The sequence below is a fragment of the Ictidomys tridecemlineatus genome, chromosome 12, assembly GCF_052094955.1.
Source record: "Ictidomys tridecemlineatus isolate mIctTri1 chromosome 12, mIctTri1.hap1, whole genome shotgun sequence".
NCBI lineage: Eukaryota > Metazoa > Chordata > Mammalia > Rodentia > Sciuridae > Ictidomys > Ictidomys tridecemlineatus.
Window position 1 is genome coordinate 98,463,381 of NC_135488.1, and position 14,837 is coordinate 98,478,217.

A 14,837-nucleotide genomic window follows, 5' to 3' on the forward strand; every position below is an offset into this window, starting at 1 on the left:
GAGTATGGCAGGGGAGACATCTGGGGTCTTGGATGACTGAAAAAGCCATTATTTGACCTTCCAGAAATAATTGGTAGCTACTTTGGGGATAGAATTCTAGGTTGGAAATCATTTCAGAGTTTTAAAGTCATCCCTTCATTGTTTTCTGTCTTTTGGCATTGCTACTGAGAAGTTCAAAGCCATTCAGATTTAAAAGTTTGGAATGAGATCTGTTTTATTTTTGTCTGGAAACCTATTTATAAAAAAAAAAATGCCAAAGATTGAATTCAACGCCTTATGCTTGCTACACACACACTTTAACTCTGAGCTACACCCTTGTCCCTAAAAGATCATTTGTGCTTTGTCCTTTGTGTTTTAAAATTTTGTGACATTGTGCTTTGATTTGAATTTATTTCATCTATCATACAATATGAATCCCTTTAATCTAGAAATTCAAGTCTTGCAGTTTAGGGACATCTTGCATTACTATGTGGTAAACTTCCTCTCCATGAGAGAGAGAGAGAGAGAGAGAGAGAGTGAGAGAGAGTGTGTGTGTGTGTATTTTGTTCTCTTTCTGAAATTTTTCTTTTTGTTTTTAGTACTGAGGATTAAACCCAGAGGTGCTCAACCATTGAGCCACATCCCCAGTCATTATTATTATTATTATTATTTGAGATAGGGTCTCATTAAGTTGCTGTGGACTTCTCAAAGTTCCTGAGGCTGATCTCCAACTTGTGATCCTCCTGCCTCAGCCTCCTAAGTCACTGGAATTATAGGCATGTCCCACAGTGCCTAGCCCGGAACTCTTTATTTGCATGCTGTGTATTCTAGACTGGTTACATATTTTTCTTATGTTTCCTGGCTTATTTTTTTTTCTTTCATCTTATAATCCTCTGTTGACTTTTCCCATTACCACTATAATATTTTTAATTTCACCAGTTCTGTTTTGCTGTCTTAATGTTCTTTTTAATACTACCCAGCTCTTGTTTTCATAAATGCAATATATCTTCTTTTATGTCTCTCAGGATATTAAATATATTCTGAATATAAAATGTTTTCTTTGCATAATTCCTATTAGCTTGCTTCTATTCTGTTTGTTGATTTGATTTCCATCTTTCATGTAAGAATTTCCCTCAGATATCAGGGATCTCTAGTTGCTGATGGTAGGAAAAGTGGGACATTAATGTGCTGTGCCTGATGTTCCCTGGACGGGGGAGTGTCTATATCTCCCATTCCAGAAAATCAGCAAACCTTAGTCTCCTGGGAATGAAGAGAATGAATTTGTGGATACCTCTGCATCTTGAATGAACTTCTTCTCTGCTCAATTCCCCTTTTCTCCCACATTCCTTGAGGTTGCACAGACAGCCTTAGTCTGTTTCAGGGGTTCTGCTTGGAAAATAGGGCTGCCCTTAGGCTTCCATGATACCGGGATGATGCAGGTTTTTTTTGTTGTTGTTGTTGTTTGTTTGTTTGTTTTAAGATCTGTCAAAACCAGATGGTTATTACTCCAGCCATTCATTTGCTGCCAGTTTCCAAATGGTGGTGGTGGTTCTTATCTCCCTCTCGTTCTCTTTGTTACTCTTTGTTATTATTTCTGATAGCATCTCAACACATGCGTGTTTCATGACAACCTCCTTTTTATGGGCTAGAGTTCACTGTAAACCTGTCTGGCCTCTGAGGGAAGACCTGAATCCCACAGATTCCATTGCTTCTGTGCTTGTCAGGATGCTAAGTGAGACTCCCCTGAAGCCCATGAGGTGGCCCAGACAGGTACCCGCTTGGTGCCAAGCTCACTTGCTGGGGGCCCCACTCCATGTGCTCAGGGAGCTTATGGTTGGTGCTGCTTTCCTCCATATCTTGATGGTAAAGGAAGAAGTGACGATCTAGTGGTAAGATTTCCTTGTCCTTTCTTTATTAAAAAAAAAAAAAGACATGGAGGGAAACGTAAGCCAGTCTAGAAAGGAAAGCCTGGTGGGGAAAGGAAGGGCTGGAGGACACTGAAGGACAAAGGAAACTCCTACCCCTTTCCCTCTTCTTTGCCTTCTTTTATATGAAAGATTGTTTTTCTTTTTTTTTTAAAAAATTTTTTTAAAGTTTTCAATGGACCTTTATTTTACTTATTGATATGTGGTGCTGAGAATTGAACCCAGGGCCTCGTACATGCTAGGTAAGTGCATCTGAGCAACAACCCCAGTCCTGAAAGATTGTTTTCTGATTATAAAAGCAATACAAACTCAACATGGGAAAAGTATAAAGTCAAAGCTGCAGATCATCCCACTACCTTTAAACATTGACACACACACACACACACACACACACATATTTTGATGATGTTTGAATTTGGGAAAACTATTTCCCTTCTTTTTAAAGATATCAGGTAATCATTACTATTTTATTAAATTTTTGCCCATTTTAATATTTTGAGTTTTATCATTTCAATCGATTATTCCTAGGTATTATTCCTCTCTAGATCAATGTGATTGAACTTTTGTTGTGTCTTTTCTATCCACTTATTGTTTTCCTTTTGATATCTCTTGACATACAGACATTAGTGGATTTTTATGTAATCAGAGCTATCCATCTTTCTTCACATTATCTTATTCTATATTAAGAAAATATGCCAAGTAGGTTTTCTGAACAGAGGACTCAAGGAGGTCTATTTCTTAAAAATCTGTCCACTCTTCCTGAAGTTGTTCAATTGCCTTTAAGTTCCATTTTCTGGGACTTGGAAGCTGGCTCAGAGACAGGGACATGAAGCTCGGGCTCTTTAGAGCTCCAGCTCCCTTTGCTAAATCATTCCATTCTTCTTTTTGCCATTTTCACAAAGAGGATGGACATGCTGGCTCCTGGCAGGACCACAGACACTGCCACAGGAACCATTAGATTTCTAAGCCATGAAAATCCGCTTGGAGCCTCTTGGGATGCTCCAGCTCTATCCACCATAATGTGAAAGTCCTGGGATCCTCCCCAGAAGACTTGCTAAAACAAGAAATAGCAGAGCTTCCTCCAGGCACCAGCTGACAGCCGGACAGTGACAAGTCATTATTCTCTCTTTGTAGCTACCTAATGAGTAATCATCATGACTTCCCCCAGACGGGGGCAAGAAGATGAGCAGTGTTCCTTGGAGTTATGTCCTTTCATCTTGTCTGTTTGACATCCCTGTTGACAGGACACGAGATGCGGGGCCAGATGGCGCTGGAGGCATGATACAGATGAGTGGCAGGAGTCCAGGTGTGCAGAGTTGGAAGAGGAGGAAGGGGGAAACTGGGCATTCCATCACTGGAGTGCACTAGAAAGAACCGTTCCAGCTGGGGTCTGTCTCTTCATGAGAATCTGAGTGATTTATGTTCAGCTCAGATTCCAAGACACCTGTTACTAAGGGCCCAGGAAAATGAATACATGCATCCTAATGACTTCATCTTCTAGTAGGTCCTCTATGAAGGGAGAGAGGACAATTTTTGGTGGAAATAGCACTGGACTAGGATCCTGGTTTGCCTGGGACTTATGAGTTTCCCAGGATATGGGTCATTTCATTTTAAATCATGACAGCCCTGCGAAAATTAGGATGGTTGATCTCCTTATCTAGCTATGTGACCTTGACTGTGCCCTTTATTCTACTGAGCCCTATCTAATGATATCTGTCCCTGCTCTGACTTTAAAGATTTGACGTGATTGCCACCAAGGTATTGGGAGGCAGAACAATTTATTAGTTGTGTGTCTTTGAGCAAGTTATTCAACCTCTGTAAGCCTGCTCTTACTGCCTGATCTCTACAATAGTGGGGGTATTAGTGAACACTACATCAGATTACCATGTGGCACAAATGGAAAATGAAAATGAAACTCTTGCATGATGTCTGGCACATAGTAGGCCCTATTAAATGTTAGCTGTGTTTCCCATTAGAACTCCATGTAGAACATTATCAAAACTGGACTATTATTGGAAAAGTTTTGGATTTAGGAAAGTCCATGCCACCATGGTTGGGTTGGATTGCTCTTCTCAAGAGGAACCAGGTAGAGACTCTGAAGGATGGAACATTTAGTGGCTTCTAGAAGAGGCAGCAGAGCTGCTTCCAAACTAGGAGCCATACACTGGCAATAATGATCCCCTCTTCTTCCCCCGGATGTGGGTTCTGTCATGGATAGTTCTCCACTCTTTGTTAAAAACCGAGTGCTGCAGAGGAGGCCAGGTGGAAATGTATAGGCATCGTTTGTAGGCAGCAATCATTTATTAAGCCTCAGCTCTGCTCCAAGCCCGACACTAGTTGCTTTGGATGCAAATATGAGGCAGACCGTGTTCCTAGGCTGTCCTTAAGGTGTCATGGTCCTGTTGAGGAGACTTGTATGTGGCTTTAGGTCACAGACGTTCGTTTAGGTGCCCCAATTGTGGACTATGTGCAGTGTGGAGTGGTCCAGGGAAAGTACTCACTGCCTGGCAGATGTCATGAAGAAAAAGCAGGGGATGATGGGAAGAAATCGGGTGGTGTTCAAATATGAGCAACATATGAGGTCCGTATAGAAAATAGGGAGTGATTGCTGGTGGCTGGGGGAGAGAATGGTGGAAGTTTGAATGCTAGGCTTGCAGGACGGAGAGATTCCAAGTAACTCTGCAAAGGAATTGGGCTTTCTGGGTGACCCAAAGGACCCAGCGCAAGTGCTTAAGAAGGCAATGAAGATCCCATTTCTCAGTTTGAACCATTGCTTTTTCCACACAGATTTATTTATATTATGTTCATCATAACATTGTTTATGCTAGCAAAAATCAGGAGTTTATACGGCTTCTGTTGAGTCAATTATGCATTGATACAACAGAATACTATATAGCTACTTAAACGTATGTTAATGAATGTGTATACACTGTCATGAAAAGATTTAAAGAGTGGATTATAAAGCAAGATATATCATTTCCACATTTCATTTGAAATTATATGTATATTTCACAGTGGTATTCTGTAGTCAACTCATATGAACTCACAAGAAGTAATTTGTTAGAATTTCTTCTCAGGTCCAGGTTGAGTGATATCATGTTGGTAGTCTGAAATCAGCCAAGCAAAAGTATTTATCATGGAAATTGGCAAATACTACAAAGTAATGCTTATATTTTTTTTAAACAGAAAACTGCTTATTAAACACCTTCCAGCATACCACTGTATACATAAATATTTCGAGAAAAACCTGGATACCACTGACTGGGTGGTGAGATGAGAAGTGATTTTCTTGCTTATCTGTATTTTTCAAGTTTTAAAATCAACATGCACTACTAAGAGAATTTTTGTTTTAATTTTAAAAAGATAAAGCTTACTCTGGTGGCAGTATCATGCTGAGGGATGACACAGGGAGATCAATCAGGAGGTTATTCCAACAGTCCTGTGATAGCTTCTGGGAGCCTGAATTGTGCACTGCTAAAATGAGGGAGAGGTGGGAATTGTCATAAAATTCCTGAAAGAGGCCATCCTATAAACTTCAGATGCCTTCAGTCATATTCAGGTGAGAAATTCATGGAGAATGGATACTGGGTAATACTTTTATACAACCAACACAAGGACAACCAGAAACCAATTTCATAAAAAAAATGGGGCATCCATGGGTTTGAACATGACCTTCGTGCCAGCACAAAATTTCAAATCCTCTTGAAACCTCATTACTTTTAAAGCTGATGACAAAAGCAAAAATGGCTAGATTTGAATGTCTTTGCTTTTTCGAGTCCTTGCCCACCCTACTGGGGTAAATTCAGCCAGGGAACAGAACAAAAGACATAAGCAGACAAGACCCATAATTAATTTTCGTCTACATAGTGACTTACACAGTGTCTGGCCCAGAGTGAGCCCCCTAAGAACGTCTGAGGAATGAATAAATAAAACATTTGCGATGTTTGTTGATATTTGTGCTGATTACTGCCTTCATAGCCAAGTGGTTCTTGTGGTTCTCGATGCTGGAATCTCCATCCAAGCCGAAAGATGCCCAGGGGTCCTATCTGATAGAAAAGCTAACTCTAAAAGCTTTAGATGTTTAGAACATTGGCATTTGTGATGGCAGTAATCCTATCTGGTACCCACGCTAGGCCTCTTCCTGTACTGATACCTTCTATGTCCTCTCTTCCTCAAAACAACCCTGTGTGATGAATACTTTTACCCTCATTATACAGATGAAGAAATTGAAGTTTAGCAAAAGTGTGTAATTTGCCCAGTGTTGCATGATCTAGTAAAAAGGCTTTGTTTGAAGGCTGAAGTAGTGGCCCAGGGGTAGAGTGCTTGCCTGGCATGTATGAGGCCCTGAGATCAATCCTTAGCGCCACATAAATCAATAAATAAAAGATCCATTGGCAACTAAAAAATATATATATTTTTTAAAAAGGCACTCTTTAAAGATTCTCAGAGGTAAGGAAGGGCTTAGAACTGTCCCTGGGTCTCCTTGGTGACAAGGACATCTTCATCTAGATGTTTAACTATCTGGTATCTTCAGGTGCTTTCTCTTTCACAGTTCAGAGGCAGAAGTGGGCTATATCTACATCTCCGTGTGCTGCTATATTTCAAGGGCTGACATCATCTCGGCCATTACAGAATCCCAGTCAACCCTTTATTATTATTATTTTTCTTCCCTGAAATGTGGATCTGGCATGACGCTTTTCTCTTGTCAGATGGATTGAAGGCTACAAGTTGTTCTACAATATATACTCACATGGTGACTGCAAAAAGCCACCCTCTGCTCAGCTATTAAAATAACCTTCCCTCCGTAATGGATTAGTTATTTCAGCAATGAGGCCCATTTGAAGGGAGATCATGAGATAATTGACTGTCAAACAGTTGAGCAATGTTAAGGTCAATTGTAGTGGAGGTCAATTCGTTTGAACAATGGGCTTGCTTCTGACAGGCCTCATAATGTTGATAATAATAACTTTGGTTTAATGGAAGTGTTCAATGGTGTTAGAGAAGAATGAACTATTAGACGTTCAGATTAAGTATTGTCTAAACTCGGAAGGTTTTGGAGAACAGTTTGGTCATAGCAAATGCAAAATCCTCCGCTAGGGAAAATCGACTTTAAAGAACAGCTGGATTTAATGTCAAAGGCAAATGATTTTCTTTCCCCCTTTACCGATTGACTTGAATTTACACTGTGCAGACCATGATTATTCCCCGACTCTGTATTTATAGCTTCTCATTTGCATTTTCCAGAATAATTAAGAATTTAACCTAGAATGGGCCATTTTTGAGTAGAGGTGAATGCTTTCTGATTTTTAAATGAACCATCTAAATTAGCTACTAAATATACATTGTATTCTCCTTGCCTCTTGCTTAAAGTCCTTCTAAACTTCTGGACTCATTACTGCAACCCAAAGGGAGAAATTGCTCACTCCATCCAAAAGACTCTGTCTAGGAGGGTGACTCTCATCCACAGAGGGTGGGCTTTCAGGGCTGTGATCCTCTAGCTACACTGGTGTGGAGCCAGAGGACAAACATGGCAGCCGCTTGAATGAGTGGACATCAAAGGACTCCACAGTGAGTCCCCAGTAGACAGCAGAGGGTAAAGAAGCTTCCAATTCTTTGCTTAAATTCCACTGAAAATCATTTCCAATCTATTTAGCTTTGCTTTGCCAGTGCTGGCTCTTACTTTGTGCTTTTAAAAGGATTTTCTCCTCCAGGAAAAGTGTACCTTTGTGTACCCCTGATGTTACACTGCCCTCAGGTTCAGCAGAGGAGGGAGAGGGCTAATCCTCAGGAGTGCCTGCTTCTCCAGGCAGAGAGGATTCATGGCTTATTGCTTCCATTTAATTCAGGAGAGTGAAGGCTCCAAAGGCCAGGCCACATATCCCACATCACCCACATCACAAAGCGGCTGGAAAAAACTGGAAACTCAATCTGCATCTCGCTTCAAAGTCTGTTTGTTCTTCCTCTCTACTTAGCTCCCTGCCAAATCTGTAAATGGGCTTCATATCATGAGGGACTCTTGGTTCTTCAGCAAGAAAATCCTGTGTCTGTTCCCTATATATCTTCTGTTAGTGGGCAGGGAATCCTCAAGGCCACGTTGATCCTGCAGCTGCTGGATTCTGCAATGTTATAGGGTCCATAAGATGGGGAATGGATTGTCTCTGGGCAATCGGGCTTGGAGTTCCTTGGCCAGCACAAGCAGAATGGCAGAGATGATTTATTAGAACTCCCTGGGAAACCTGTGGGTACAGGTATTTGTTTCTGTCCTTGATAAGGGGTTGGGGGCGCCATGAGGATTTGGATGGGCACAGGTCTGGAAACAGCCAGAAGCTCCTTCAGACTTGCAGAGTGTGTTGAGGTGTGTTGAGAACAGCTCATTTGGTCTTACTGTAGGTTAGCAAATTGTCTCCAAAGTCCTTTGCATGGAGCTAGAGAGAAAGAAAGAGAAATGATAACAACAATAACATGTGGTGGGAGAGCTCATGAAAACGCAAGGGAGACCAGTAGAGGAGAGGGAGGAGAGGGAAGGGGCAGTCCTGGGGAATTAAAGTGATCAAATTATGCTGTCGTATTGTGTGCACATAGAAATAGGTAACAATGAATCCCACTGTTATGTATAATTATACTGCACCACTAAAAAGGAAAAAGTGTTCAGCTATAATAAGCTGAATATTAAAATAATTGAATATTTTAAAAAGCCAAAACAAATCTTCTCATACTTGGGTTCCAGGGTCTCAAATATACCCCTCTTATCAAACAAAATTAGCAGCAATCCCAACAGTAATGTCTGTAATGCCCATTGTAGAAGAGCCAGCTGTCAGTCAAACAAGGCAACCAGTGAGTCCACTGGCACTCATTTTGACCAGGGCTTTGGTCAGAAAGATTGGGGCTTTATGGAATCTGATAGGGCACTGTGATGTTGAAATATACTTGGGACATCCTGGGAAAAGTCCTGGGGAAGGGTGGGCCTTGCTGAGGTCCTGTACTGGAGGAGCAGAGCACTACTAATAATGTTCCTTGCACTTCTCTAGCACTTACTGCGAACCAGGTTCAGAAGTCGGGACTTTCACATGCTTTTCACTTTGTCCTTACCTATAGGACATAAGCGCTATCATTTTCCTCCACACCACACACGAAGAAACCGAGCCCTCCCGCAGTTAAATAGCTTTCTTGAGGTCACCCAGATAATCAGTGTTGGCATCTGGTGTCCCAGATGCCACTCGGGTCAGTCAGACTCTAGAGACAGCTGATCACAAGGACAGGGACATATATATGTGTAGGGGAGCACTGGGTGGCTGAAGGAGGCAATTATGTCAATTTTACATATTTCTTTTAGTTGTGCTAGAATTCTTGTGACTATAAAATATATATTTTATAATTTAGGGAGAAAATACTCCAAATGAGTTGTATATACCCTCACTTTCCTCCCTTACATTTAAAGGTATCAGGAAAGATTCTCATTTTAAATGGTGATCAGCCATTTCTATGTGGCTGGCTTCTTATCTAGAAGCTTGATATAAAATTCACAGCCAGAGCAAAGCAATTATCAAAGCTAGTTCTCCAATATCAAGGGGGCAGAGAAAATAAAATTCTCACAAGCTCAATGAACAGACCTGTCCTGAGGACCGTCTAGATAGCTCTTCTTTAGAATTCATGAATGACAGAATGAGGCCAAGCGTCTTACCTGGCCTGAAAGCAGGAGTAGAACAGTAGCTAAGTAAAATACTTTTAGCTTAGTCACACTTGCTGTGACAGAAACAAGCAAATACAATTTCACCTCCATGAGAATGATAGGCAGGGATTTAAAAAAAAAAAATCCCATATTACTTCCTTTGTTTTGGCTTCAAACATGCTGTTGATAGCAGCTGTTACCAGTGTACAGTGTGTTTATTGTTGAGTAATTATGTTTTGCTTTCATATTGGCAAAGCTATTATTTGCACCCTTAGGAGCAGCGGACATCTTGTGTGCACAAATGAATTAATGTGACAATGGCTTTCAACTTTGGAAGCAATGACTTATTAATCTACAGTGTTGCTAAATAAATATTCAGATGTGTTCACCGTGGTGAACTATCACTAATGGGTTTCTCCAGCCACAAATTTCACGAGATCATGTAACCCGAAGGACTGGATTGTAGGAAGTGAGAAATTATGACCATCTCTCTCATGATGATTTTGAAACCTGTCCAAAAGCAAGAGAGTGTTTCTGATTTCAAACAGCCAGAGCAGTCAAGACCAGACATCAGAAACTCCCCAGAGAACACGTCAAGGGGAAGATTCCTGCACTGTGTCCTGTTCCCAGAAGACTAAATAAAAATGACATTCCCCTCTCTGGACCCCCACGATGCGCATGCACGCATGCTTACAGGGATCTTCGATTTCTCCAGAACTTCCTAACTACCTGGTGAGGTCTCCATCAATAGTATTGCTTGGCGATTTTATTACTACTTACCATCTCCTGCATATCAGGCACCATACAGTTCGCTAAATCACCCATTAAATTGGCTATATGAAAAAGTAGACAGAAAAACTATGTTAGGTGAAGGATAATGAATATTCTCAAGGAACGAGTAAGTACAATAATGAAGACAAAAAGTCTTATGTGAGGATCTTGCAGGCTTGCATTCACATTGGTTAGCTTCAGAAAAGAGGTGAGATGGGCAAGCAGGGACAAGCCGGCTTAGGGAGAGAAAAAGGATGGGGAATGCAAGCGTTCCATTTTCTTAGCGATTTCTTTTTTTTTTTTTTTCTTTTTTGCAAATATTTCTGTACCTTCGTTCTTCCATTAAATAAAGTGTGAATTGGAGACAGGAAAGAGGGGAAGGGACATGGCTTTTGAGCATAGGAGAACTTGGTCTTTGATCCTTTGAGAAGTCAAGTTGGAGGACAATCAAGCACACAAAGAGACAGACATGTACAGGGCCTGGTAGGGACTAGTGAGAACAACAGGTGAACAGGCTTCGCCTCAGCCTCTGCACGGCATATCTGTGATATCCAGAGGACAGGAAACTTGAAAGACTGACAGGAGGGCATTCATTTCGCCTGAAGTCATTTTAATTAGGAAGAGAAGAAAGGAAGACACAGGAAGAGGCTAGGAAGGGCATTCTTTCTGGAAATGGGTGATGAATACAGCCAGAGCAGAGCCTGGGAGGGAAGAAGGAGCAGAGGAGAATGTCAGGGGCCTGGATTCAAACACAGAGAAGGACGGGAAGTAGAAAGGAGCCCAAGGGGACTTGGACCACGAGGTACAAATCCTGTTCTTCTCTGACACATCCCATGAACATGGACACCCTGAGGTCGCATCACCATCCCAGACACAGCTAGGCCAAGATGGGCCTTCAGAAAAGGCTGAAGCAGTGCCTAGTCCAGAAGGGGCCAGAGTTTAACCGTCATGTAAAAACGACCAGTTCTGAGGTCTCCTGGTGACTGTTTCCCTAGCCAGCATGGAACCCAAGATCACAGCAAGCCTTTGAATGCTCCCCCGGAACAGTGCTGGGCAAGGTGTGAATTCTGTCTCAAGAGTGTGTGAGACTTTTCCTGGGTGCAAAGAACCAAGACCTGAGTCAGATCATGTCTGTCCGGTACTCAGTGGCCTTAGATCAGAGATCAGAAACTGATGATCCCTGAGAGCTAAGAATAATCTTAAACATTCCCAAAAGTTGTTAAAAAACAAGCAACAGCAATCGAGATCGAGACTGTGATACAGAGAATCTATGTGGCCTGCAAAGTCTTAAACTATTTATTCTCTGGGTCTTTGCAGAAAAAGTTTGCTGGCCTCTGTTCTAGAGTATTCCCACCACATTAGAAAGTAACCTGAGTTTATCATGGCTTACAGGTGGCACTGATAGATTTGACAAACACATACACAACAGCCCAACAATAACAACAGGATGCCCACACAACAGTTGAAACATACTAAAAAATGACTCGCTGTTTATCTGAAATTCAAACGTCACTAGGCAGCTTCCTGTGAGAGTATCCGCTCTGGAACCACATTGACTGGGTCCAGATCCGAGCTCTGCCGCTTCCATTTCCAAGTGGCCAGTCAACCCTTCATGTCTCGACTTCATCGATAGCAGAATGGGCACGATGGTGTCTTATAGGGTGCCTGGAAGAGGATGTGGCATGTAGTAAATGCTTTAGAAGTGTCACCTGTTATGACATCCACTCTCCTCTCTCAATTCACCTCCTACACTTCACTCCAGCCAGGTTCTCTCTAGGATCCCATCTTAAAGCCTTTGTACACATGAGCTACAACACTGCCTAGAACACTCTTCTCTCCTGTGTCCTATGGTGTTCCCTCTCGGCGCACACAGGATTCTGCTCAAATGCTGTCTCCTGAGGAGAACTTCCCCGGCCACACAGCCCCTTCTGGTTTGCTTGGGCGTCATAACTGACTCGGGTCTTGATTCTGTTATTTTTCCTCATGCTCTTCTCTCCCTAGAATGTCTGCTGCTGGGCAGCAGCTTCTTCCTGGTCTTGTTTGCTCTTAGGCTCCTAATCCCGGGCAAAATAGCCAGCACATATTTGGAGAATAAATAAACCATCTATAGTACTTCACCAGGCACTGGTTCACAGTCAGGCTGCTACAAAGACGCCAACACATGCTTGCATGGGATTGACCAGGTACTAGGAATGTGGCAAATAAACAGATGGGGCCCTTGCCCCCTCTTGAGTTTGCAGTCTGGCTGGAAAGGCAGACACAACACAACACACTTAGGAGTGGTGAAGAACAACATTTATAAAAGGCTGTCAACAAAACATCCTGGGAGTCTCGAGAGCATTTTAACAGGAAGGTCAAGGAGGGCTTCTCCCACCAACCCTCCTCTGAGCTGAGCCACGAGCAAGATCAAAAATGAGCCAAGTAGGAATCGGGAAGAAGAGCATCAGAGTCCAAGGGGACCCATAGGCCAAGGCCTGCAGGTGGAGCAGGAAAGGCATGTTCAAGGAGCCCACAGTCCAGGACTCCTAAGGGGATGGGGCTCAGGATGGCTGTGTGCAGCCACCTTCTAGTTCTCCCCGGGATGGTCAGAGACTCTGTGTTCTGGCTTGATGTTATGTTGGCATCACTGAGGTGGATCTGGGCTGAGAGTAGCCTCCTTGTGGGTACTTACCAAAACTGGTGTTTATTTTTTAAGTTATTTTAGCCTTGGTGGAAGGGGACAAGTGGGTAGTAGGTCTGAGGATTGATCAGGGATTGGCCACAGCTCCCTTCCTTGTGCAGGCTGACTACCTTCTCTAAACCTCAATTTTCCTACTTATGGAATGGGGAGGTGGGTATGGAGACGGCCTTCCTAAGAAGATTCAACGAGAGAGGACATGATGTGCTCATCTTGTCACCTGGCCCAAGCAGCAAACCCAGAAATGAGGAAGCCCTGTCTATTCTTTCCTCCCTTCTCTAACCCAGCCTTTTCCTACATGGCAGGATCCATGCTGAGGAGATGAAAGATTTGAGATAAACGTGTCCCTTCATGTGCCTTTTGAAATCCCTGTGTTCTGACATTGCAGAACTAGGTGCTCTGGTAAACTAGGTCCAGCAGAATTCCTCCCCCAAACCAACAAGGTCCCTTCTTGCCAGGGGATTTTTCTTACCACAAAACCAAGGGTGTGTGGGTGTTTGACACGCTGGAGCTTCCTGGTGAAGTCACTTTGTGGAGGACTATTGACCTATAGGGACTCAAAGTCCATGAATATTAGTTGAACAGACACAGAGTAAAGAATTCCTGTCCTCTGGGGGAAATGGGGTCTAGGAAACAGCCTTCAGCCTACGGTGCTGGTGACCAGCTTCTGTGGAAGACTGCCAGAGGGGTCCTCACTGCCTCCCCCTCCCAAGGTTAGTGCTCTTGGAGAAGGTGCTGGGGAAAACTTCCACAAATGCTCCTTTGTAGACCACCAATCTCAAAATCGCCTTCCATATTTGCTTCTGGAGCTGGGGTCTTGTAAAAGAGGTTTCCCATATGCCTATGCAGTCTGGCATCCAGCATCTCCTGAGACTGAGAATAGTTTGTCCTACACACTTTTATACTCCTATTCCTCAAATGGATTTAGCAGCTGTTGTCAGCAGGAACATGTAAACTTGAGTTATGGCTCAGTGGTAGAGCACCTGCCTAGCAGGCCCAAGGCCCTGAGTTCAAGCCCCACCACCACCACCACAATAAAATATGGTAACCCATTCAAAAATTAAGTTCTGATTCATTAGCAAGATCAGTCACGACTAAGGTCTAGCTACCAACATGCATAGTGTAACAAAATTTTGTAGCTTAAAAAAAAAATCTTCATTTCCAGATAGGCTTTGAATACTGCTTTGAAATATTTGGTGTCTTCTCCTCATAGACAAAGTAAGTCAGGGAGAGGCTAGTATTGTGCCTAAAGTCACTAGGGGTAGTCGGTGGCTATGGTACAGTAGTTCACGAAGTGTGTGAAAGGGTCACTCTTCAAACGCCTGTCTTCCTGCAAATCTTCTGCAGGCAGATGCCACAGCGCAGAAAGGCTGCCGTGTTCTGCATTTGTTGAGCTGGCTCATGGTCACCCTTGGATAACTTGGATTTGAGGCTGTGGCTGTCTTATCTGATAAGTCCATGCCTGCATTTGGGCTGGCAGCATCCCACAGTGGTGCAAGATAGAGCAGAGAGACCAGCGTTAGGGAAACCTGGACTGTATTCCAGCTCGATCATCCATCACCCTTGTGGATTTGGGCCAGTCAGTTTGTTTTTTTTTGTTTGTTTTGGTTTTGGTTTCAACACACTCGGTATGATTGGGGCGGGGGTGGGGTGGGGTGGGGATGTCTTACATCTCTTACAAAGATGCTAGGAAATAACAAGATGTAAAACACTTTGAAAACATGTAAAGCGATTCAGCCAGACTTAGGCTGTGTTTAGACGTCAGTGCCAAAGCAAACATGGGGAGCATCAGATTCAGGGCCTGGAATTGTCAAAA

The 14,837-nt window shown here is 42.8% G+C and overlaps 1 protein-coding gene across 2 annotated transcripts in view; it reads left to right on the forward strand.

Moving 5' to 3' along the window:
• Window positions 1-14,837, forward strand: part of Alk (ALK receptor tyrosine kinase) — a 651,421-nt gene that overhangs the window by 143,231 nt on the left and 493,353 nt on the right. The gene's annotated exons all lie outside the window — the stretch shown is intronic.